The 20,219-nt window shown below is 52.5% G+C and overlaps 12 non-coding genes across 12 annotated transcripts; all 12 read right to left on the reverse strand.

Moving 5' to 3' along the window:
• Window positions 1-8,143: 8,143 nt before the first annotated feature.
• On the reverse strand, window positions 8,144-8,225 carry trnas-gcu (transfer RNA serine (anticodon GCU)). The gene has a single exon. It is a non-coding gene; the product is annotated as a tRNA-Ser (tRNA).
• Window positions 8,226-9,257: 1,032 nt separating this feature from the next.
• Window positions 9,258-9,344, reverse strand: trnay-gua (transfer RNA tyrosine (anticodon GUA)). Its single transcript is given in 2 exon segments — window positions 9,258-9,293; window positions 9,308-9,344. It is a non-coding gene; the product is annotated as a tRNA-Tyr (tRNA).
• Window positions 9,345-10,193: 849 nt separating this feature from the next.
• Window positions 10,194-10,275, reverse strand: trnas-gcu (transfer RNA serine (anticodon GCU)). Its single transcript has one exon. It is a non-coding gene; the product is annotated as a tRNA-Ser (tRNA).
• A 1,032-nt stretch (window positions 10,276-11,307) lies between these two features.
• On the reverse strand, window positions 11,308-11,394 carry trnay-gua (transfer RNA tyrosine (anticodon GUA)). The gene is given in 2 exon segments: window positions 11,308-11,343; window positions 11,358-11,394. It is a non-coding gene; the product is annotated as a tRNA-Tyr (tRNA).
• Window positions 11,395-12,238: 844 nt separating this feature from the next.
• Window positions 12,239-12,320, reverse strand: trnas-gcu (transfer RNA serine (anticodon GCU)). Its single transcript has one exon. It is a non-coding gene; the product is annotated as a tRNA-Ser (tRNA).
• Window positions 12,321-13,352: 1,032 nt separating this feature from the next.
• On the reverse strand, window positions 13,353-13,439 carry trnay-gua (transfer RNA tyrosine (anticodon GUA)). The gene is given in 2 exon segments: window positions 13,353-13,388; window positions 13,403-13,439. It is a non-coding gene; the product is annotated as a tRNA-Tyr (tRNA).
• Window positions 13,440-14,283: 844 nt separating this feature from the next.
• On the reverse strand, window positions 14,284-14,365 carry trnas-gcu (transfer RNA serine (anticodon GCU)). Its single transcript has one exon. It is a non-coding gene; the product is annotated as a tRNA-Ser (tRNA).
• A 1,032-nt stretch (window positions 14,366-15,397) lies between these two features.
• On the reverse strand, window positions 15,398-15,484 carry trnay-gua (transfer RNA tyrosine (anticodon GUA)). Its single transcript is given in 2 exon segments — window positions 15,398-15,433; window positions 15,448-15,484. It is a non-coding gene; the product is annotated as a tRNA-Tyr (tRNA).
• An 844-nt stretch (window positions 15,485-16,328) lies between these two features.
• On the reverse strand, window positions 16,329-16,410 carry trnas-gcu (transfer RNA serine (anticodon GCU)). The gene has a single exon. It is a non-coding gene; the product is annotated as a tRNA-Ser (tRNA).
• Window positions 16,411-17,442: 1,032 nt separating this feature from the next.
• Window positions 17,443-17,529, reverse strand: trnay-gua (transfer RNA tyrosine (anticodon GUA)). The gene is given in 2 exon segments: window positions 17,443-17,478; window positions 17,493-17,529. It is a non-coding gene; the product is annotated as a tRNA-Tyr (tRNA).
• An 844-nt stretch (window positions 17,530-18,373) lies between these two features.
• Window positions 18,374-18,455, reverse strand: trnas-gcu (transfer RNA serine (anticodon GCU)). The gene has a single exon. It is a non-coding gene; the product is annotated as a tRNA-Ser (tRNA).
• Window positions 18,456-19,486: 1,031 nt separating this feature from the next.
• trnay-gua (transfer RNA tyrosine (anticodon GUA)) lies at window positions 19,487-19,573 on the reverse strand. The gene is given in 2 exon segments: window positions 19,487-19,522; window positions 19,537-19,573. It is a non-coding gene; the product is annotated as a tRNA-Tyr (tRNA).
• Between the last annotated feature and the right edge of the window lie 646 nt (window positions 19,574-20,219).

Raw genomic sequence — 20,219 nt, forward strand, 5'->3', positions numbered from 1 at the left:
GATTTGCGCTGGCTCACCCTTACGCTGGACACAGCGCCAGATGATATATTTGGTCCGACTCCGGTCCCTTCCTCGTCTCTGAGTTTGTCAAATGCAGCTCCTGTCCAGGGCTCACTTTGCTATCAACTGGCTGGTCACCGCCATCGTAGGGCCCCGTTCTGGTTTCATCCAGCTTCGAAGGCTCCTGCGCACTGCGGGGTTGTTGGCATTTGTGGTCCTGATTTGCGCTGGCTCACCCTTACGCTAGACACAGTGCCAGATGATATATTTGGTCCGACTCCGGTCCCTTCCTCGTCTCTGAGTTTGTCAAATGCAGCGCCTGTCCAGGGCTCACTTTGCTATCAACTGGCTGGTCACCGCCATCGTAGGGCCCCGTTCTGGTTTCATCCAGCTTCGAAGGCTCCTGCGCACTGCGGGGTTGTTGGCATTTGTGGTCCTGATTTGCGCTGGCTCACCCTTATGCTGGACACAGCGCCAGATGATATATTTGGTCCGACTCCGGTCCCTTCCTCGTCTCTGAGTTTGTCAAATGCAGCGCCTGTCCAGGGCTCACTTTGCTATCAACTGGCTGGTCACCGCCATCGTAGGGCCCCGTTCTGGTTTCATCCAGCTTCGAAGGCTCCTGCGCACTGCGGGGTTGTTGGCATTTGTGGTCCTGATTTGCGCTGGCTCACCCTTACGCTGGACACAGCGCCAGATGATATATTTGGTCCGACTCCGGTCCCTTCCTCGTCTCTGAGTTTGTCAAATGCAGCTCCTGTCCAGGGCTCACTTTGCTATCAACTGGCTGGTCACCGCCATCGTAGGGCCCCGTTCTGGTTTCATCCAGCTTCGAAGGCTCCTGCGCACTGCGGGGTTGTTGGCATTTGTGGTCCTGATTTGCGCTGGCTCACCCTTACGCTGGACACAGTGCCAGATGATATATTTGGTCCGACTCCGGTCCCTTCCTCGTCTCTGAGTTTGTCAAATGCAGCGCCTGTCCAGGGCTCACTTTGCTATCAACTGGCTGGTCACCGCCATCGTAGGGCCCCGTTCTGGTTTCATCCAGCTTCGAAGGCTCCTGCGCACTGCGGGGTTGTTGGCATTTGTGGTCCTGATTTGCGCTGGCTCACCCTCACGCTGGACACAGCGCCAGATGATATATTTGGTCCGACTCCGGTCCCTTCCTCGTCTCTGAGTTTGTCAAATGCAGCTCCTGTCCAGGGCTCACTTTGCTATCAACTGGCTGGTCACCGCCATCGTAGGGCCCCGTTCTGGTTTCATCCAGCTTCGAAGGCTCCTGCGCACTGCGGGGTTGTTGGCATTTGTGGTCCAGAGCCCCGGCTCTAAATTAAACCTGTTACCCTAGTAGGCCGGCCTCCGGGTCCCCCTCTCTTCTTCGGTTATGGAGTACATTGGGCGCGGGGGCAGCCAGTGGAGGGCAAGGGCCCTGCCTCCAAGTGTGGTGTAGGGGACAGGGGAGCCAGGGCCTTGGGGTCCTGGTGCTTTTTATCTTTTAAAGTGGCTCAGAGTACCAAGGGCACGGACTTCCAGGGGGCTGCACCAAGGGTGTGTAGCTCGTGTTGGGGTGCTTAAGTGTGGGTACCCGGGGACGAAAGGTGGGCCGGGGCCGGCGCGAGCCTCTGTGGTGAGTGCTGGGTGGTTCCCTTGGTACTCCAGTCGGAGTACCAAGGGCACGGACTTCCATTGTATAGTACCAAGGGCACGGACCTCCAGGGGGCTGAAACAAGGGTGTGTAGCCCGTGTGGGGGTGCTTAAGTGTGGGTCCCCGGGTTCGAAGGGAGGGCCTGGTCCCCGGTGGTCATCCCCGGAGTCCCAGAGCCTGCAACCCGGGGAAGAGTGGCCCGTCCCCAGACTGAGTTTGGGGGAATGCGGGGTGGCTCTGGAGGGGCTCCAGGGGTTCCAGGGGGTGCTCGGCGGAGGCCATGCCCAGCCAGAGTGGCCCTTCCCCGGGCAGAATCTGGGGAGAGTGGGGGGTGGCTCTGGAGGTGCTCCGGGGGCTCCAGGGGTTCCAGGGGGTGCTCAGTGGGGGCCATGCCCAGCCAGAGTTGCCCTTCCCCGGGGTGAGTCTGGAGGAGTGGGGGGTGGCTCTGGAGGGGCTCCAGGGGTTCCAGGGGGTGCTCGGCGGAGGCCATGCCCAGCCAGAGTGGCCCTTCCCCGGGCATAGTCTGGGGAGAGTGGGGGGTGGCTCTGGAGGTGCTCCGGGGGCTCCAGGGGTTCCAGGGGGTGCTCAGCGGAGGCCATGCCCAGCCAGAGTGGCCCTTCCCCGGGCATAGTCTGGGGAGAGTGGGGGGTGGCTCTGGAGGTGCTCCGGGGGCTCCAGGGGGTGCTCAGTGGAGGCCATGCCCAGCCAGAGTGTCCCTTCCCCGTGCAGAGTCTGGAGGAGTGGGGGGTGGCTCTGGAGGTGCTCCGGGGGCTCCAGGGGTTCCAGGGGGTGCTCGGCGGAGGCCATGCCCAGCCAGAGTGGCCCTTCCCCGGGCATAGTCTGGGGAGAGTGGGGGGTGGCTCTGGAGGTGCTCCGGGGGCTCCAGGGGGTGCTCAGTGGAGGCCATGCCCAGCCAGAGTGGCCCTTCCCCGGGCAGAGTCTGGAGGAGTGGGGGGTGGCTCTGGAGGTGCTCCGGGGGCTCCAGGGGTTCCAGGGGGTGCTCGGCGGAGGCCATGCCCAGCCAGAGTGGCCCTTCCCCGGGCAGAGTCTGGAGGAGTGGGGGGTGGCTCTGGAGGTGCTCCGGGGGCTCCAGGGGTTCCAGGGGGTGCTCAGCGGAGGCCATGCCCAGCCAGAGTTGCCCTTCCCCGGGGTGAGTCTGGAGGAGTGGGGGGTGGCTCTGGAGGGGCTCCAGGGGTTCCAGGGGGGTGCTCGGCGGAGGCCATGCCCAGCCAGAGTGGCCCTTCCCCGGGGTGAGTCTGGAGGAGTGGGGGGTGGCTCTGGAGGGGCTCCAGGGGTTCCAGGGGGTGCTCGGCGGAGGCCATGCCCAGCCAGAGTGGCCCTTCCCCGGGCATAGTCTGGGGAGAGTGGGGGGTGGCTCTGGAGGTGCTCCGGGGGCTCCAGGGGGTGCTCTGTGGAGGCCATGCCCAGCCAGAGTGGCCCTTCCCCGGGCATAGTCTGGGGAGAGTGGGGGGTGGCTCTGGAGGTGCTCCGGGGGCTTCAGGGGGTGCTCAGTGGAGGCCATGCCCAGCCAGAGTGTCCCTTCCCCGGGCAGAGTCTGGAGGAGTGGGGGGTGGCTCTGGAGGTGCTCCGGGGGCTCCAGGGGGTGCTCGGCGGAGGCCATGCCCAGCCAGAGTGGCCCTTCCCCGGGCATAGTCTGGGGAGAGTGGGGGGTGGCTCTGGAGGTGCTCCGGGGGCTCCAGGGGGTGCTCAGTGGAGGCCATGCCCAGCCAGAGTGTCCCTTCCCCGGGCAGAGTCTGGAGGAGTGGGGGGTGGCTCTGGAGGTGCTCCGGGGGCTCCAGGGGGTGCTCGGCGGAGGCCATGCCCAGCCAGAGTGGCCCTTCCCCGGGCATAGTCTGGGGAGAGTGGGGGGTGGCTCTGGAGGTGCTCCGGGGGCTCCAGGGGGTGCTCAGTGGAGGCCATGCCCAGCCAGAGTGTCCCTTCCCCGGGCAGAGTCTGGAGGAGTGGGGGGTGGCTCTGGAGGTGCTCCGGGGGCTCCAGGGGTTCCAGGGGGTGCTCAGCGGAGGCCATGCCCAGCCAGAGTGGCCCTTCCCCGGGGTGAGTCTGGGGAGAGTGGGGGGTGGCTCTGGAGGTGCTCCGGGGGCTCCAGGGGGTGCTCAGCGGAGGCCATGCCCAGCCAGAGTGGCCCTTCCCCGGGCATAGTCTGGGGAGAGTGGGGGGTGGCTCTGGAGGTGCTCTGGGGGCTCCAGAGGGTGCTCAGTGGAGGCCATGCCCAGCCAGAGTGTCCCTTCCCCGGGCAGAGTCTGGAGGAGTGGGGGGTGGCTCTGGAGGTGCTCCGGGGGCTCCAGGGGGTGCTCGGCGGAGGCCATGCCCAGCCAGAGTGGCCCTTCCCCGGGCATAGTCTGGGGAGAGTGGGGGGTGGCTCTGGAGGTGCTCTGGGGGCTCCAGAGGGTGCTCAGTGGAGGCCATGCCCAGCCAGAGTGGCCCTTCCCCGGGCAGAGTCTGGAGGAGTGGGGGGTGGCTCTGGAGGTGCTCCGGGGGCTCCAGGGGTTCCAGGGGGTGCTCGGCGGAGGCCATGCCCAGCCAGAGTGGCCCTTCCCCGGGCAGAGTCTGGAGGAGTGGGGGGTGGCTCTGGAGGTGCTCCGGGGGCTCCAGGGGTTCCAGGGGGTGCTCAGCGGAGGCCATGCCCAGCCAGAGTTGCCCTTCCCCGGGGTGAGTCTGGAGGAGTGGGGGGTGGCTCTGGAGGGGCTCCAGGGGTTCCAGGGGGGTGCTCGGCGGAGGCCATGCCCAGCCAGAGTGGCCCTTCCCCGGGGTGAGTCTGGAGGAGTGGGGGGTGGCTCTGGAGGGGCTCCAGGGGTTCCAGGGGGTGCTCGGCGGAGGCCATGCCCAGCCAGAGTGGCCCTTCCCCGGGCATAGTCTGGGGAGAGTGGGGGGTGGCTCTGGAGGTGCTCCGGGGGCTCCAGGGGGTGCTCAGTGGAGGCCATGCCCAGCCAGAGTGGCCCTTCCCCGGGCATAGTCTGGGGAGAGTGGGGGGTGGCTCTGGAGGTGCTCCGGGGGCTTCAGGGGGTGCTCAGTGGAGGCCATGCCCAGCCAGAGTGTCCCTTCCCCGGGCAGAGTCTGGAGGAGTGGGGGGTGGCTCTGGAGGTGCTCCGGGGGCTCCAGGGGGTGCTCGGCGGAGGCCATGCCCAGCCAGAGTGGCCCTTCCCCGGGCATAGTCTGGGGAGAGTGGGGGGTGGCTCTGGAGGTGCTCCGGGGGCTCCAGGGGGTGCTCAGTGGAGGCCATGCCCAGCCAGAGTGTCCCTTCCCCGGGCAGAGTCTGGAGGAGTGGGGGGTGGCTCTGGAGGTGCTCCGGGGGCTCCAGGGGGTGCTCGGCGGAGGCCATGCCCAGCCAGAGTGGCCCTTCCCCGGGCATAGTCTGGGGAGAGTGGGGGGTGGCTCTGGAGGTGCTCCGGGGGCTCCAGGGGGTGCTCAGTGGAGGCCATGCCCAGCCAGAGTGTCCCTTCCCCGGGCAGAGTCTGGAGGAGTGGGGGGTGGCTCTGGAGGTGCTCCGGGGGCTCCAGGGGTTCCAGGGGGTGCTCAGCGGAGGCCATGCCCAGCCAGAGTGGCCCTTCCCCGGGGTGAGTCTGGGGAGAATGGGGGGTGGCTCTGGAGGTGCTCCGGGGGCTCCAGGGGGTGCTCAGCGGAGGCCATGCCCAGCCAGAGTGGCCCTTCCCCGGGCATAGTCTGGGGAGAGTGGGGGGTGGCTCTGGAGGTGCTCTGGGGGCTCCAGAGGGTGCTCAGTGGAGGCCATGCCCAGCCAGAGTGTCCCTTCCCCGGGCAGAGTCTGGAGGAGTGGGGGGTGGCTCTGGAGGTGCTCCGGGGGCTCCAGGGGGTGCTCGGCGGAGGCCATGCCCAGCCAGAGTGGCCCTTCCCCGGGCATAGTCTGGGGAGAGTGGGGGGTGGCTCTGGAGGTGCTCCGGGGGCTCCAGGGGGTGCTCAGTGGAGGCCATGCCCAGCCAGAGTGTCCCTTCCCCGGGCATAGTCTGGGGAGAGTGGGGGGTGGCTCTGGAGGTGCTCCGGGGGCTTCAGGGGGTGCTCAGTGGAGGCCATGCCCAGCCAGAGTGTCCCTTCCCCGGGCAGAGTCTGGAGGAGTGGGGGGTGGCTCTGGAGGTGCTCCGGGGGCTCCAGGGGGTGCTCGGCGGAGGCCATGCCCAGCCAGAGAGGCCCTTCCCCGGGCAGAGTCTGGAGGAGTGGGGGGTGGCTCTGGAGGTGCTCCGGGGGCTCCAGGGGTTCCAGGGGGTGCTCAGTGGGGGCCATGCCCAGCCAGAGTGGCCCTTCCCCGGGCAAAGTCTGGCCGTGTGCGGGGTGGATGATCCCTGCTCCGCCTCACGCGAGTTCGAGACCGGCTGGGTGCCCTTTTATCCATGAGGCACTGCACTGCCTCCGGCAGCCGAGTTCGGGGCCCGGTGAGGGCTCCAGGCTCCAGGGGCTCCGACCCGGAGCCTCCGACCCGCAGAAGGTGCTCCCTGGCCGGGCAAAGTCTGGCCGTGTGCGGGGTGGATGATCCCTGCTCCGCCTCACGCGAGTTCGAGACCGGCTGGGTGCCCTTTTATCCATGAGGCACTGTACTGCCTCCGGCAGCCGAGTTCGGGGCCCGGTGAGGGCTCCAGGCTCCAGGGGCTCCGACCCGGAGCCTCCGACCCGCAGAAGGTGCTCCCTGGCCGGGCAAAGTCTGGCCGTGTGCGGGGTGGATGATCCCTGCTCCGCCTCACGCGAGTTCGAGACCGGCTGGGTGCCCTTTTATCCATGAGGCACTGCACTGCCTCCGGCAGCCGAGTTCGGGGCCCGGTGAGGGCTCCAGGCTCCAGGGGCTCCGACCCGGAGCCTCCGACCCGCAGAAGGTGCTCCCTGGCCGGGCAAAGTCTGGCCGTGTGCGGGGTGGATGATCCCTGCTCCGCCTCACGCGAGTTCGAGACCGGCTGGGTGCCCTTTTATCCATGAGGCACTGCACTGCCTCCGGCAGCCGAGTTCGGGGCCCGGTGAGGGCTCCAGGCTCCAGGGGCTCCGACCCGGAGCCTCCGACCCGCAGAAGGTGCTCCCTGGCCGGGCAAAGTCTGGCCGTGTGCGGGGTGGATGATCCCTGCTCCGCCTCACGCGAGTTCGAGACCGGCTGGGTGCCCTTTTATCCATGAGGCACTGCACTGCCTCCGGCAGCCGAGTTCGGGGCCCGGTGAGGGCTCCAGGCTCCAGGGGCTCCGACCCGGAGCCTCCGACCCGCAGAAGGTGCTCCCTGGCCGGGCAAAGTCTGGCCGTGTGCGGGGTGGATGATCCCTGCTCCGCCTCACGCGAGTTCGAGACCGGCTGGGTGCCCTTTTATCCATGAGGCACTGCACTGCCTCCGGCAGCCGAGTTCGGGGCCCGGTGAGGGCTCCAGGCTCCAGGGGCTCCGACCCGGAGCCTCCGACCCGCAGAAGGTGCTCCCTGGCCGGGCAAAGTCTGGCCGTGTGCGGGGTGGATGATCCCTGCTCCGCCTCACGCGAGTTCGAGACCGGCTGGGTGCCCTTTTATCCATGAGGCACTGCACTGCCTCCGGCAGCCGAGTTCGGGGCCCGGTGAGGGCTCCAGGCTCCAGGGGCTCCGACCCGGAGCCTCCGACCCGCAGAAGGTGCTCCCTGGCCGGGCAAAGTCTGGCCGTGTGCGGGGTGGATGATCCCTGCTCCGCCTCACGCGAGTTCGAGACCGGCTGGGTGCCCTTTTATCCATGAGGCACTGCACTGCCTCCGGCAGCCGAGTTCGGGGCCCGGTGAGGGCTCCAGGCTCCAGGGGCTCCGACCCGGAGCCTCCGACCCGCAGAAGGTGCTCCCTGGCCGGGCAAAGTCTGGCCGTGTGCGGGGTGGATGATCCCTGCTCCGCCTCACGCGAGTTCGAGACCGGCTGGGTGCCCTTTTATCCATGAGGCACTGCACTGCCTCCGGCAGCCGAGTTCGGGGCCCGGTGAGGGCTCCAGGCTCCAGGGGCTCCGACCCGGAGCCTCCGACCCGCAGAAGGTGCTCCCTGGCCGGGCAAAGTCTGGCCGTGTGCGGGGTGGATGATCCCTGCTCCGCCTCACGCGAGTTCGAGACCGGCTGGGTGCCCTTTTATCCATGAGGCACTGCACTGCCTCCGGCAGCCTAGTTCGGGGCCCGGTGAGGGCTCCAGGCTCCAGGGGCTCCGACCCGGAGCCTCCGACCCGCAGAAGGTGCTCCCTGGCCGGGCAAAGTCTGGCCGTGTGCGGGGTGGATGATCCCTGCTCCGCCTCACGCGAGTTCGAGACCGGCTGGGTGCCCTTTTATCCAAGAATCAACTGGAGTGTGGAGCTTCTACGGGCCTCCAGGGGCACTGCCGACCCAGAGCTGTGCCCCGGCTTCAGTTCTCTGTATCTCAGGAAGTTTTTTATTTATACATTTATTTCATCCATAATCTCTGGCGCCTAAAGGGTTATTGTGCTGAAGCAGTATCAGTATCAACCTTGTGGTACGCTCTTAAATTCTTTGGTGGAGTATAATAACAAGGAACTTATATCGACGAGGATGGGATTCGAACCCACGCGTGCAGAGCACAATGGATTAGCAGTCCATTGCCTTAACCACTCGGCCACCTCGTCAGTGCACATTCCTATATCCTATGGAAACGTGTTGGTGGAAGTAAAATTCCAAACAGACTAATGATTTATCCTTGGGTTTCACTTTCTTCCAAAAGAGTTACAGTAGATACACGAGGGCCATTTCATATTGCTGTGGTGCCCATGCAGCCCTGGCTGGTTACCAAAAGATGTCTGAAATCACAGGAGCTGCGTAATCTCGGTTGAGCCGTCCAAAGTTGGTGTGACTGAGACGAACTGAAGATGTCCTTTGAAAGATGGTCACACAGCTCTGAGACAGTCCCATTCAACAAACTGTACGTAGGAACACAGGTGATCCTTTCTTTGAATTCAAATCTCAAATATTTGTATTATTATTTCTTTTGCTGAGTGAAAACCGAAAGCTCCATTTGGTTTACTCCTGCATGAATACATAATGCCATTACCTTTGGATTTGAAAAACCAAACGATATTCATCTCACCACGTATTTAACATACATAACAAGGCAAGGTAAGGCAAGTTCTGTTGTAGAGCAAAATTCGTCCACAAAGCAATTCAAAGTGTTTTACACAACAGGAAAAGATGCAGTATTGATGAAAGAGTAAAACCGAATGGGCACTTCATTTTTTTTTTATCTTGCATCTTAAAAATACAAATGGCCTACTAGTATAGGATTTTAACTCCCAGATTCTGAAGAAATAGTCACCTTGCATTAGAAAATGTCATTGCAAAGATGTTGCAAAAAAATGGCTAAAATCTGCAAACAATATGGATTTTCTTAAAGAAACCAAGAAAGAGGGCCTAGCACTGTACCAACTGAGCTATCGAAGGTGACAGAGGGGCACTAAGTGTTGAAAGCTACGACCACAATTAATGTCTTAAATGCCATCTTTTTGTCCTCTTGAGACACGGCTATACAGTTCAAAGGGCAGTCTAAATATTGCTGAAGGACATTGTTGTATTTGGTCTTTTAAGAAATACAAAATCTGTTTACGTAAAGAGCATCAAACTCACAGGGGCATCCGGGTATGAACCGTGGACCCGATAAAAGTACATCCTTCGAGCCGGATTTGAACCAGCGACCTAAGGATTACAGGATTGCAGACTACAGTCCTCCGCTCTTCCAACTGAGCTATCGAAGGTGACAGCACATAACCTAGTGTAAAAAACTATAGCCGTGTATAGCCAACCTGTGTCCGTGCTCTTGCCCTTACAGTCTCATGAACGTTTTCATGTAGTGTGAGCCCAGTCTTTGAGGTCATTTCAAGTCACACAGTAGATATAGTAGCTATAGTATATTCCGAGTGTGAAGAGGCTGGGATGAAAATCAGCACCTCCAAAACCGAGGCCATGGTTCTCAACCAGATAAAGGTGGCTTGCCGGGTGGGAAGCCCCAGTATCTATGGGTCAACATTCGGCCATCTCGTGGAAACTGGGCCGTTCCACCAAGGAAGATGCTTAAAGTCCAGAAGGCAGCTGGAGAATGTGGGCATCCTTCTCGCTTTCTCAGCAAGCACTGTAGCATTTGAGCTAATCCTCATCCCTTCTCCTTAGATCCCTTAAGAGCAGCTCAGGGGCTCTGCGTGTAGTCTAAAACTGAGTACCTCTGTTTCACCTGTATGTGGCTGATGTTACTATAACGCTGGACGTTTGCTGGATGTTCCTTGTGTTTTCTCCAAGAAAGAATTTGTGTTCCGTTTCCTGCTCTTTCTCATGGATGATGTCTCAACATATTTATGGGGTCCATAGACAATGCTCTACCATTTGAACTCATCATGGAAAAAGATGGGAGAGAACTCACAGAAAGGACTGTTTACATTGGCTCATGTGCTCGCACTTACAGAGCCAATGTAAACATACAAAGTATGTTGAAGTAAGTGTTTAATGTGCTGAAGCAGTATCAGTTTTTAATGTGCTGAAGCAGTATCAGTATCAACCTTGTGGTACGCTTTTAAATTCTTTGGTGGAGTATAATAACAAGGTACTTATATCGACGAGGATGGGATTCTAACCCACACGTGCAGAGCACAATGGATTAGCAGTCCATCGCCTTAACCACTCGGCCACCTCGTCAGTGCACATTCCTATATCCTATGGAAACGTGTTGGTGGAAGTAAAATTCCAACCAGACTAATGATTTATCCTTGGGTTTCACTTTCTTCCAAAAGGGTTACAGTAGATACACGAGGGCCATTTCATATTGCTGTGGTGCCCATGCAGCCCTGGCTGGTTACCAAAAGATGTCTGAAATCACAGGAGCTGCGTAATCTCGGTTGAGCCGTCCAAAGTTGGTGTGACTGAGACGAACTGAAGATGTCCTTTGAAAGATGGTCACACAGCTCTGAGACAGTCCCATTCAACAAACTGTACGTAGGAACACAGGTGATCCTTTCTTTGAATTCAAATCTCAAATATTTGTATTATTATTTCTTTTGCTGAGTGAAAACCGAAAGCTCCATTTGGTTTACTCCTGCATGAATACATAATGCCATTACCTTTGGATTTGAAAAACCAAACGATATTCATCTCACCACGTATTTAACATACATAACAAGGCAAGGTAAGGCAAGTTCTGTTGTAGAGCAAAATTCGTCCACAAAGCAATTCAAAGTGTTTTACACAACAGGAAAAGATGCAGTATTGATGAAAGAGTAAAACCGAATGGGCACTTCATTTTTTTTTTATCTTGCATCTTAAAAATACAAATGGCCTACTAGTATAGGATTTTAACTCCCAGATTCTGAAGAAATAGTCACCTTGCATTAGAAAATGTCATTGCAAAGATGTTGCAAAAAAATGGCTAAAATCTGCAAACAATATGGATTTTCTTAAAGAAACCAAGAAAGAGGGCCTAGCACTGTACCAACTGAGCTATCGAAGGTGACAGAGGGGCACTAAGTGTTGAAAGCTACGACCACAATAAATGTCTTAAATGCCATCTTTTTGTCCTCTTGAGACACGGCTATACAGTTCAAAGGGCAGTCTAAATATTGCTGAAGGACATTGTTGTATTTGGTCTTTTAAGAAATACAAAATCTGTTTGCGTAAAGAGCATCAAACTCACAGGGGCATCCGGGTATGAACCGTGGACCCGATAAAAGTACATCCTTCGAGCCGGATTTGAACCAGCGACCTAAGGATTACAGGATTGCAGACTACAGTCCTCCGCTCTTCCAACTGAGCTATCGAAGGTGACAGCACATAACCTAGTGTAAAAAACTATAGCCGTGTATAGCCAACCTGTGTCCGTGCTCTTGCCCTTACAGTCTCATGAACGTTTTCATGTAGTGTGAGCCCAGTCTTTGAGGTCATTTCAAGTCACACAGTAGATATAGTAGCTATAGTATATTCCGAGTGTGAAGAGGCTGGGATGAAAATCAGCACCTCCAAAACCGAGGCCATGGTTCTCAACCAGATAAAGGTGGCTTGCCGGGTGGGAAGCCCCAGTATCTATGGGTCAACATTCGGCCATCTCGTGGAAACTGGGCCGTTCCACCAAGGAAGATGCTTAAAGTCCAGAAGGCAGCTGGAGAATGTGGGCATCCTTCTCGCTTTCTCAGCAAGCACTGTAGCATTTGAGCTAATCCTCATCCCTTCTCCTTAGATCCCTTAAGAGCAGCTCAGGGGCTCTGCGTGTAGTCTAAAACTGAGTACCTCTGTTTCACCTGTATGTGGCTGATGTTACTATAACGCTGGACGTTTGCTGGATGTTCCTTGTGTTTTCTCCAAGAAAGAATTTGTGTTCCGTTTCCTGCTCTTTCTCATGGATGATGTCTCAACATATTTATGGGGTCCATAGACAATGCTCTACCATTTGAACTCATCATGGAAAAAGATGGGAGAGAACTCACAGAAAGGACTGTTTACATTGGCTCATGTGCTCGCACTTACAGAGCCAGTGTAAACATACAAAGCCCTGAAGTAATCAGGGACACGTTAAGTGTCCTGTTGTTTAATGTGCTGAAGCAGTATCAGTATCAACCTTGTGGTACGCTCTTAAATTCTTTGGTGGAGTATAATAACAAGGTACTTATATCGACGAGGATGGGATTCGAACCCACGCGTGCAGAGCACAATGGATTAGCAGTCCATCGCCTTAACCACTCGGCCACCCCGTCAGTGCACATTCCTATATCCTATGGAAACGTGTTGGTGGAAGTAAAATTCCAACCAGACTAATGATTTATCCTTGGGTTTCACTTTCTTCCAAAAGGGTTACAGTAGATACACGAGGGCCATTTCATATTGCTGTGGTGCCCATGCAGCCCTGGCTGGTTACCAAAAGATGTCTGAAATCACAGGAGCTGCGTAATCTCGGTTGAGCCGTCCAAAGTTGGTGTGACTGAGACGAACTGAAGATGTCCTTTGAAAGATGGTCACACAGCTCTGAGACAGTCCCATTCAACAAACTGTACGTAGGAACACAGGTGATCCTTTCTTTGAATTCAAATCTCAAATATTTGTATTATTATTTCTTTTGCTGAGTGAAAACCGAAAGCTCCATTTGGTTTACTCCTGCATGAATACATAATGCCATTACCTTTGGATTTGAAAAACCAAACGATATTCATCTCACCACGTATTTAACATACATAACAAGGCAAGGTAAGGCAAGTTCTGTTGTAGAGCAAAATTCGTCCACAAAGCAATTCAAAGTGTTTTACACAACAGGAAAAGATGCAGTATTGATGAAAGAGTAAAACCGAATGGGCACTTCATTTTTTTTTTACCTTGCATCTTAAAAATACAAATGGCCTACTAGTATAGGATTTTAACTCCCAGATTCTGAAGAAATAGTCACCTTGCATTAGAAAATGTCATTGCAAAGATGTTGCAAAAAAATGGCTAAAATCTGCAAACAATATGGATTTTCTTAAAGAAACCAAGAAAGAGGGCCTAGCACTGTACCAACTGAGCTATCGAAGGTGACAGAGGGGCACTAAGTGTTGAAAGCTACGACCACAATAAATGTCTTAAATGCCATCTTTTTGTCCTCTTGAGACACGGCTATACAGTTCAAAGGGCAGTCTAAATATTGCTGAAGGACATTGTTGTATTTGGTCTTTTAAGAAATACAAAATCTGTTTACGTAAAGAGCATCAAACTCACAGGGGCATCCGGGTATGAACCGTGGACCCGATAAAAGTACATCCTTCGAGCCGGATTTGAACCAGCGACCTAAGGATTACAGGATTGCAGACTACAGTCCTCCGCTCTTCCAACTGAGCTATCGAAGGTGACAGCACATAACCTAGTGTAAAAAACTATAGCCGTGTATAGCCAACCTGTGTCCGTGCTCTTGCCCTTACAGTCTCATGAACGTTTTCATGTAGTGTGAGCCCAGTCTTTGAGGTCATTTCAAGTCACACAGTAGATATAGTAGCTATAGTATATTCCGAGTGTGAAGAGGCTGGGATGAAAATCAGCACCTCCAAAACCGAGGCCATGGTTCTCAACCAGATAAAGGTGGCTTGCCGGGTGGGAAGCCCCAGTATCTATGGGTCAACATTCGGCCATCTCGTGGAAACTGGGCCGTTCCACCAAGGAAGATGCTTAAAGTCCAGAAGGCAGCTGGAGGATGTGGGCATCCTTCTCGCTTTCTCAGCAAGCACTGTAGCATTTGAGCTAATCCTCATCCCTTCTCCTTAGATCCCTTAAGAGCAGCTCAGGGGCTCTGCGTGTAGTCTAAAACTGAGTACCTCTGTTTCACCTGTATGTGGCTGATGTTACTATAACGCTGGACGTTTGCTGGATGTTCCTTGTGTTTTCTCCAAGAAAGAATTTGTGTTCCGTTTCCTGCTCTTTCTCATGGATGATGTCTCAACATATTTATGGGGTCCATAGACAATGCTCTACCATTTGAACTCATCATGGAAAAAGATGGGAGAGAACTCACAGAAAGGACTGTTTACATTGGCTCATGTGCTCGCACTTACAGAGCCAATGTAAACATACAAAGCCCTGAAGTAATCAGGGACACGTTAAGTGTCCTGTTGTTTAATGTGCTGAAGCAGTATCAGTATCAACCTTGTGGTACGCTCTTAAATTCTTTGGTGGAGTATAATAACAAGGTACTTACATCGACGAGGATGGGATTCGAACCCACGCGTGCAGAGCACAATGGATTAGCAGTCCATCGCCTTAACCACTCGGCCACCCCGTCAGTGCACATTCCTATATCCTATGGAAACGTGTTGGTGGAAGTAAAATTCCAACCAGACTAATGATTTATCCTTGGGTTTCACTTTCTTCCAAAAGGGTTACAGTAGATACACGAGGGCCATTTCATATTGCTGTGGTGCCCATGCAGCCCTGGCTGGTTACCAAAAGATGTCTGAAATCACAGGAGCTGCGTAATCTCGGTTGAGCCGTCCAAAGTTGGTGTGACTGAGACGAACTGAAGATGTCCTTTGAAAGATGGTCACACAGCTCTGAGACAGTCCCATTCAACAAACTGTACGTAGGAACACAGGTGATCCTTTCTTTGAATTCAAATCTCAAATATTTGTATTATTATTTCTTTTGCTGAGTGAAAACCGAAAGCTCCATTTGGTTTACTCCTGCATGAATACATAATGCCATTACCTTTGGATTTGAAAAACCAAACGATATTCATCTCACCACGTATTTAACATACATAACAAGGCAAGGTAAGGCAAGTTCTGTTGTAGAGCAAAATTCGTCCACAAAGCAATTCAAAGTGTTTTACACAACAGGAAAAGATGCAGTATTGATGAAAGAGTAAAACCGAATGGGCACTTCATTTTTTTTTTACCTTGCATCTTAAAAATACAAATGGCCTACTAGTATAGGATTTTAACTCCCAGATTCTGAAGAAATAGTCACCTTGCATTAGAAAATGTCATTGCAAAGATGTTGCAAAAAAATGGCTAAAATCTGCAAACAATATGGATTTTCTTAAAGAAACCAAGAAAGAGGGCCTAGCACTGTACCAACTGAGCTATCGAAGGTGACAGAGGGGCACTAAGTGTTGAAAGCTACGACCACAATAAATGTCTTAAATGCCATCTTTTTGTCCTCTTGAGACACGGCTATACAGTTCAAAGGGCAGTCTAAATATTGCTGAAGGACATTGTTGTATTTGGTCTTTTAAGAAATACAAAATCTGTTTACGTAAAGAGCATCAAACTCACAGGGGCATCCGGGTATGAACCGTGGACCCGATAAAAGTACATCCTTCGAGCCGGATTTGAACCAGCGACCTAAGGATTACAGGATTGCAGACTACAGTCCTCCGCTCTTCCAACTGAGCTATCGAAGGTGACAGCACATAACCTAGTGTAAAAAACTATAGCCGTGTATAGCCAACCTGTGTCCGTGCTCTTGCCCTTACAGTCTCATGAACGTTTTCATGTAGTGTGAGCCCAGTCTTTGAGGTCATTTCAAGTCACACAGTAGATATAGTAGCTATAGTATATTCCGAGTGTGAAGAGGCTGGGATGAAAATCAGCACCTCCAAAACCGAGGCCATGGTTCTCAACCAGATAAAGGTGGCTTGCCGGGTGGGAAGCCCCAGTATCTATGGGTCAACATTCGGCCATCTCGTGGAAACTGGGCCGTTCCACCAAGGAAGATGCTTAAAGTCCAGAAGGCAGCTGGAGGATGTGGGCATCCTTCTCGCTTTCTCAGCAAGCACTGTAGCATTTGAGCTAATCCTCATCCCTTCTCCTTAGATCCCTTAAGAGCAGCTCAGGGGCTCTGCGTGTAGTCTAAAACTGAGTACCTCTGTTTCACCTGTATGTGGCTGATGTTACTATAACGCTGGACGTTTGCTGGATGTTCCTTGTGTTTTCTCCAAGAAAGAATTTGTGTTCCGTTTCCTGCTCTTTCTCATGGATGATGTCTCAACATATTTATGGGGTCCATAGACAATGCTCTACCATTTGAACTCATCATGGAAAAAGATGGGAGAGAACTCACAGAAAGGACTGTTTACATTGGCTCATGTGCTCGCACTTACAGAGCCAATGTAAACATACAAAGCCCTGAAGTAATCAGGGACACGTTAAGTGTCCTGTTGTTTAATGTGCTGAAGCAGTATCAGTATCAACCTTGTGGTACGCTCTTAAATTCTTTGGTGGAGTATAATAACAAGGTACTTACATCGACGAGGATGGGATTCGAACCCACGCGTGCAGAGCACAATGGATTAGCAGTCCATCGCCTTAACCACTCGGCCACCTCGTCAGTGCACATTCCTATATCCTATGGAAACGTGTTGGTGGAAGTAAAATTCCAACCAGACTAATGATTTATCCTTGGGTTTCACTTTCTTCCAAAAGAGTTACAGTAGATACACGAGGGCCATTTAATATTGCTATGGTGCCCATGCAGCCCTGGCTGGTTACCAAAAGATGTCTGAAATCACAGGAGCTGCGTAATCTCGGTTGAGCCGTCCAAAGTTGGTGTGACTGAGACGAACTGAAGATGTCCTTTGAAAGATGGTCACACAGCTCTGAGACAGTCCCATTCAACAAACTGTACGTAGGAACACAGGTGATCCTTTCTTTGAATTCAAATCTCAAATATTTGTATTATTATTTCTTTTGCTGAGTGAAAACCGAAAGCTCCATTTGGTTTACTCCTGCATGAATACATAATGCCATTACCTTTGGATTTGAAAAACCAAACGATATTCATCTCACCACGTATTTAACATACATAACAAGGCAAGGTAAGGCAAGTTCTGTTGTAGAGCAAAATTCGTCCACAAAGCAATTCAAAGTGTTTTACACAACAGGAAAAGATGCAGTATTGATGAAAGAGTAAAACCGAATGGGCACTTCATTTTTTTTTTATCTTGCATCTTAAAAATACAAATGGCCTACTAGTATAGGATTTTAACTCCCAGATTCTGAAGAAATAGTCACCTTGCATTAAAAAATGTCATTGCAAAGATGTTGCAAAAAAATGGCTAAAATCTGCAAACAATGTGGATTTTCTTAAAGAAACCAAGAAAGAGGGCCTAGCACTGTACCAACTGAGCTATCGAAGGTGACAGAGGGGCACTAAGTGTTGAAAGCTACGACCACAATAAATGTCTTAAATGCCATCTTTTTGTCCTCTTGAGACACGGCTATACAGTTCAAAGGGCAGTCTAAATATTGCTGAAGGACATTGTTGTATTTGGTCTTTTAAGAAATACAAAATCTGTTTACGTAAAGAGCATCAAACTCACAGGGGCATCCGGGTATGAACCGTGGACCCGATAAAAGTACATCCTTCGAGCCGGATTTGAACCAGCGACCTAAGGATTACAGGATTGCTGACTACAGTCCTCCGCTCTTCCAACTGAGCTATCGAAGGTGACAGCACATAACCTAGTGTAAAAAACTATAGCCGTGTATAGCCAACCTGTGTCCGTGCTCTTGCCCTTACAGTCTCATGAACGTTTTCATGTAGTGTGAGCCCAGTCTTTGAGGTCATTTCAAGTCACACAGTAGATATAGTAGCTATAGTATATTCCGAGTGTGAAGAGGCTGGGATGAAAATCAGCACCTCCAAAACCGAGGCCATGGTTCTCAACCAGATAAAGGTGGCTTGCCGGGTGGGAAGCCCCAGTATCTATGGGTCAACATTCGGCCATCTCGTGGAAACTGGGCCGTTCCACCAAGGAAGATGCTTAAAGTCCAGAAGGCAGCTGGAGAATGTGGGCATCCTTCTCGCTTTCTCAGCAAGCACTGTAGCATTTGGGCTAATCCTCATCCCTTCTCCTTAGATCCCTTAAGAGCAGCTCAGGGGCTCTGCGTGTAGTCTAAAACTGAGTACCTCTGTTTCACCTGTATGTGGCTGATGTTACTATAATGCTGGACGTTTGCTGGATGTTCCTTGTGTTTTCTCCAAGAAAGAATTTGTGTTCCGTTTCCTGCTCTTTCTCATGGATGATGTCTCAACATATTTATGGGGTCCATAGACAATGCTCTACCATTTGAACTCATCATGGAAAAAGATGGGAGAGAACTCACAGAAAGGACTGTTTACATTGGCTCATGTGCTCGCACTTACAGAGCCAATGTAAACATACAAAGCCCTGAAGTAATCAGGGACACGTTAAGTGTCCTGTTGTTTAATGTGCTGAAGCAGTATCAGTATCAACCTTGTGGTACGCTCTTAAATTCTTTGGTGGAGTATAATAACAAGGTACTTATATGGACAAGGATGGGATTCGAACCCACGCGTGCAGAGCACAATGGATTAGCAGTCCATCACCTTAACCACTCGGCCACCTCGTCAGTGCACATTCCTATATCCTATGGAAACGTGTTGGTGGAAGTAAAATTCCAACCAGACTAATGATTTATCCTTGGGTTTCACTTTCTTCCAAAAGAGTTACAGTAGATACACGAGGGCCATTTAATATTGCTGTGGTGCCCATGCAGCCCTGGCTGGTTACCAAAAGATGTCTGAAATCACAGGAGCTGCGTAATCTCGGTTGAGCCGTCCAAAGTTGGTGTGACTGAGACGAACTGAAGATGTCCTTTGAAAGATGGTCACACAGCTCTGAGACAGTCCCATTCAACAAACTGTACGTAGGAACACAGGTGATCCTTTCTTTGAATTCAAATCTCAAATATTTGTATTATTATTTCTTTTGCTGAGTGAAAACCGAAAGCTCCATTTGGTTTACTCCTGCATGAATACATAATGCCATTACCTTTGGATTTGAAAAACCAAACGATATTCATCTCACCACGTATTTAACATACATAACAAGGCAAGGTAAGGCAAGTTCTGTTGTAGAGCAAAATTCGTCCACAAAGCAATTCAAAGTGTTTTACACAACAGGAAAAGATGCAGTATTGATGAAGAGTAAAACCGAATGGGCACTTCATTTTTTTTTTATCTTGCATCTTAAAAATACAAATGGCCTACTAGTATAGGATTTTAACTCCCAGATTCTGAAGAAATAGTCACCTTGCATTAAAAAATGTCATTGCAAAGATGTTGCAAAAAAATGGCTAAAATCTGCAAACAATGTGGATTTTCTTAAAGAAACCAAGAAAGAGGGCCTAGCACTGTACCAACTGAGCTATCGAAGGTGACAGAGGGGCACTAAGTGTTGAAAGCTACGACCACAATAAATGTCTTAAATGCCATCTTTTTGTCCTCTTGAGACACGGCTATACAGTTCAAAGGGCAGTCTAAATATTGCTGAAGGACATTGTTGTATTTGGTCTTTTAAGAAATACAAAATCTGTTTACGTAAAGAGCATCAAACTCACAGGGGCATCCGGGTATGAACCGTGGACCCGATAAAAGTACATCCTTCAAGCCGGATTTGAACCAGCGACCTAAGGATTTCAGGATTGCAGACTACAGTCCTCCGCTCTTCCAACTGAGCTATCGAAGGTGACAGCACATAACCTAGTGTAAAAAACTATAGCCGTGTATAGCCAACCTGTGTCCGTGCTCTTGCCCTTACAGTCTCATGAACGTTTTCATGTAGTGTGAGCCCAGTCTTTGAGGTCATTTCAAGTCACACAGTAGATATAGTAGCTATAGTATATTCCGAGTGTGAAGAGGCTGGGATGAAAATCAGCACCTCCAAAACCGAGGCCATGGTTCTCAACCAGATAAAGGTGGCTTGCCGGGTGGGAAGCCCCAGTATCTATGGGTCAACATTCGGCCATCTCGTGGAAACTGGGCCGTTCCACCAAGGAAGATGCTTAAAGTCCAGAAGGCAGCTGGAGAATGTGGGCATCCTTCTCGCTTTCTCAGCAAGCACTGTAGCATTTGGGCTAATCCTCATCCCTTCTCCTTAGATCCCTTAAGAGCAGCTCAGGGGCTCTGCGTGTAGTCTAAAACTGAGTACCTCTGTTTCACCTGTATGTGGCTGATGTTACTATAATGCTGGACGTTTGCTGGATGTTCCTTGTGTTTTCTCCAAGAAAGAATTTGTGTTCCGTTTCCTGCTCTTTCTCATGGATGATGTCTCAACATATTTATGGGGTCCATAGACAATGCTCTACCATTTGAACTCATCATGGAAAAAGATG

This window comes from Eucyclogobius newberryi, unplaced genomic scaffold, assembly GCF_026437365.1.
Source record: "Eucyclogobius newberryi isolate DKJ021-1_F unplaced genomic scaffold, fEucNew1.0.hap1 SCAF_6, whole genome shotgun sequence".
Lineage (NCBI taxonomy): Eukaryota > Metazoa > Chordata > Actinopteri > Gobiiformes > Gobiidae > Eucyclogobius > Eucyclogobius newberryi.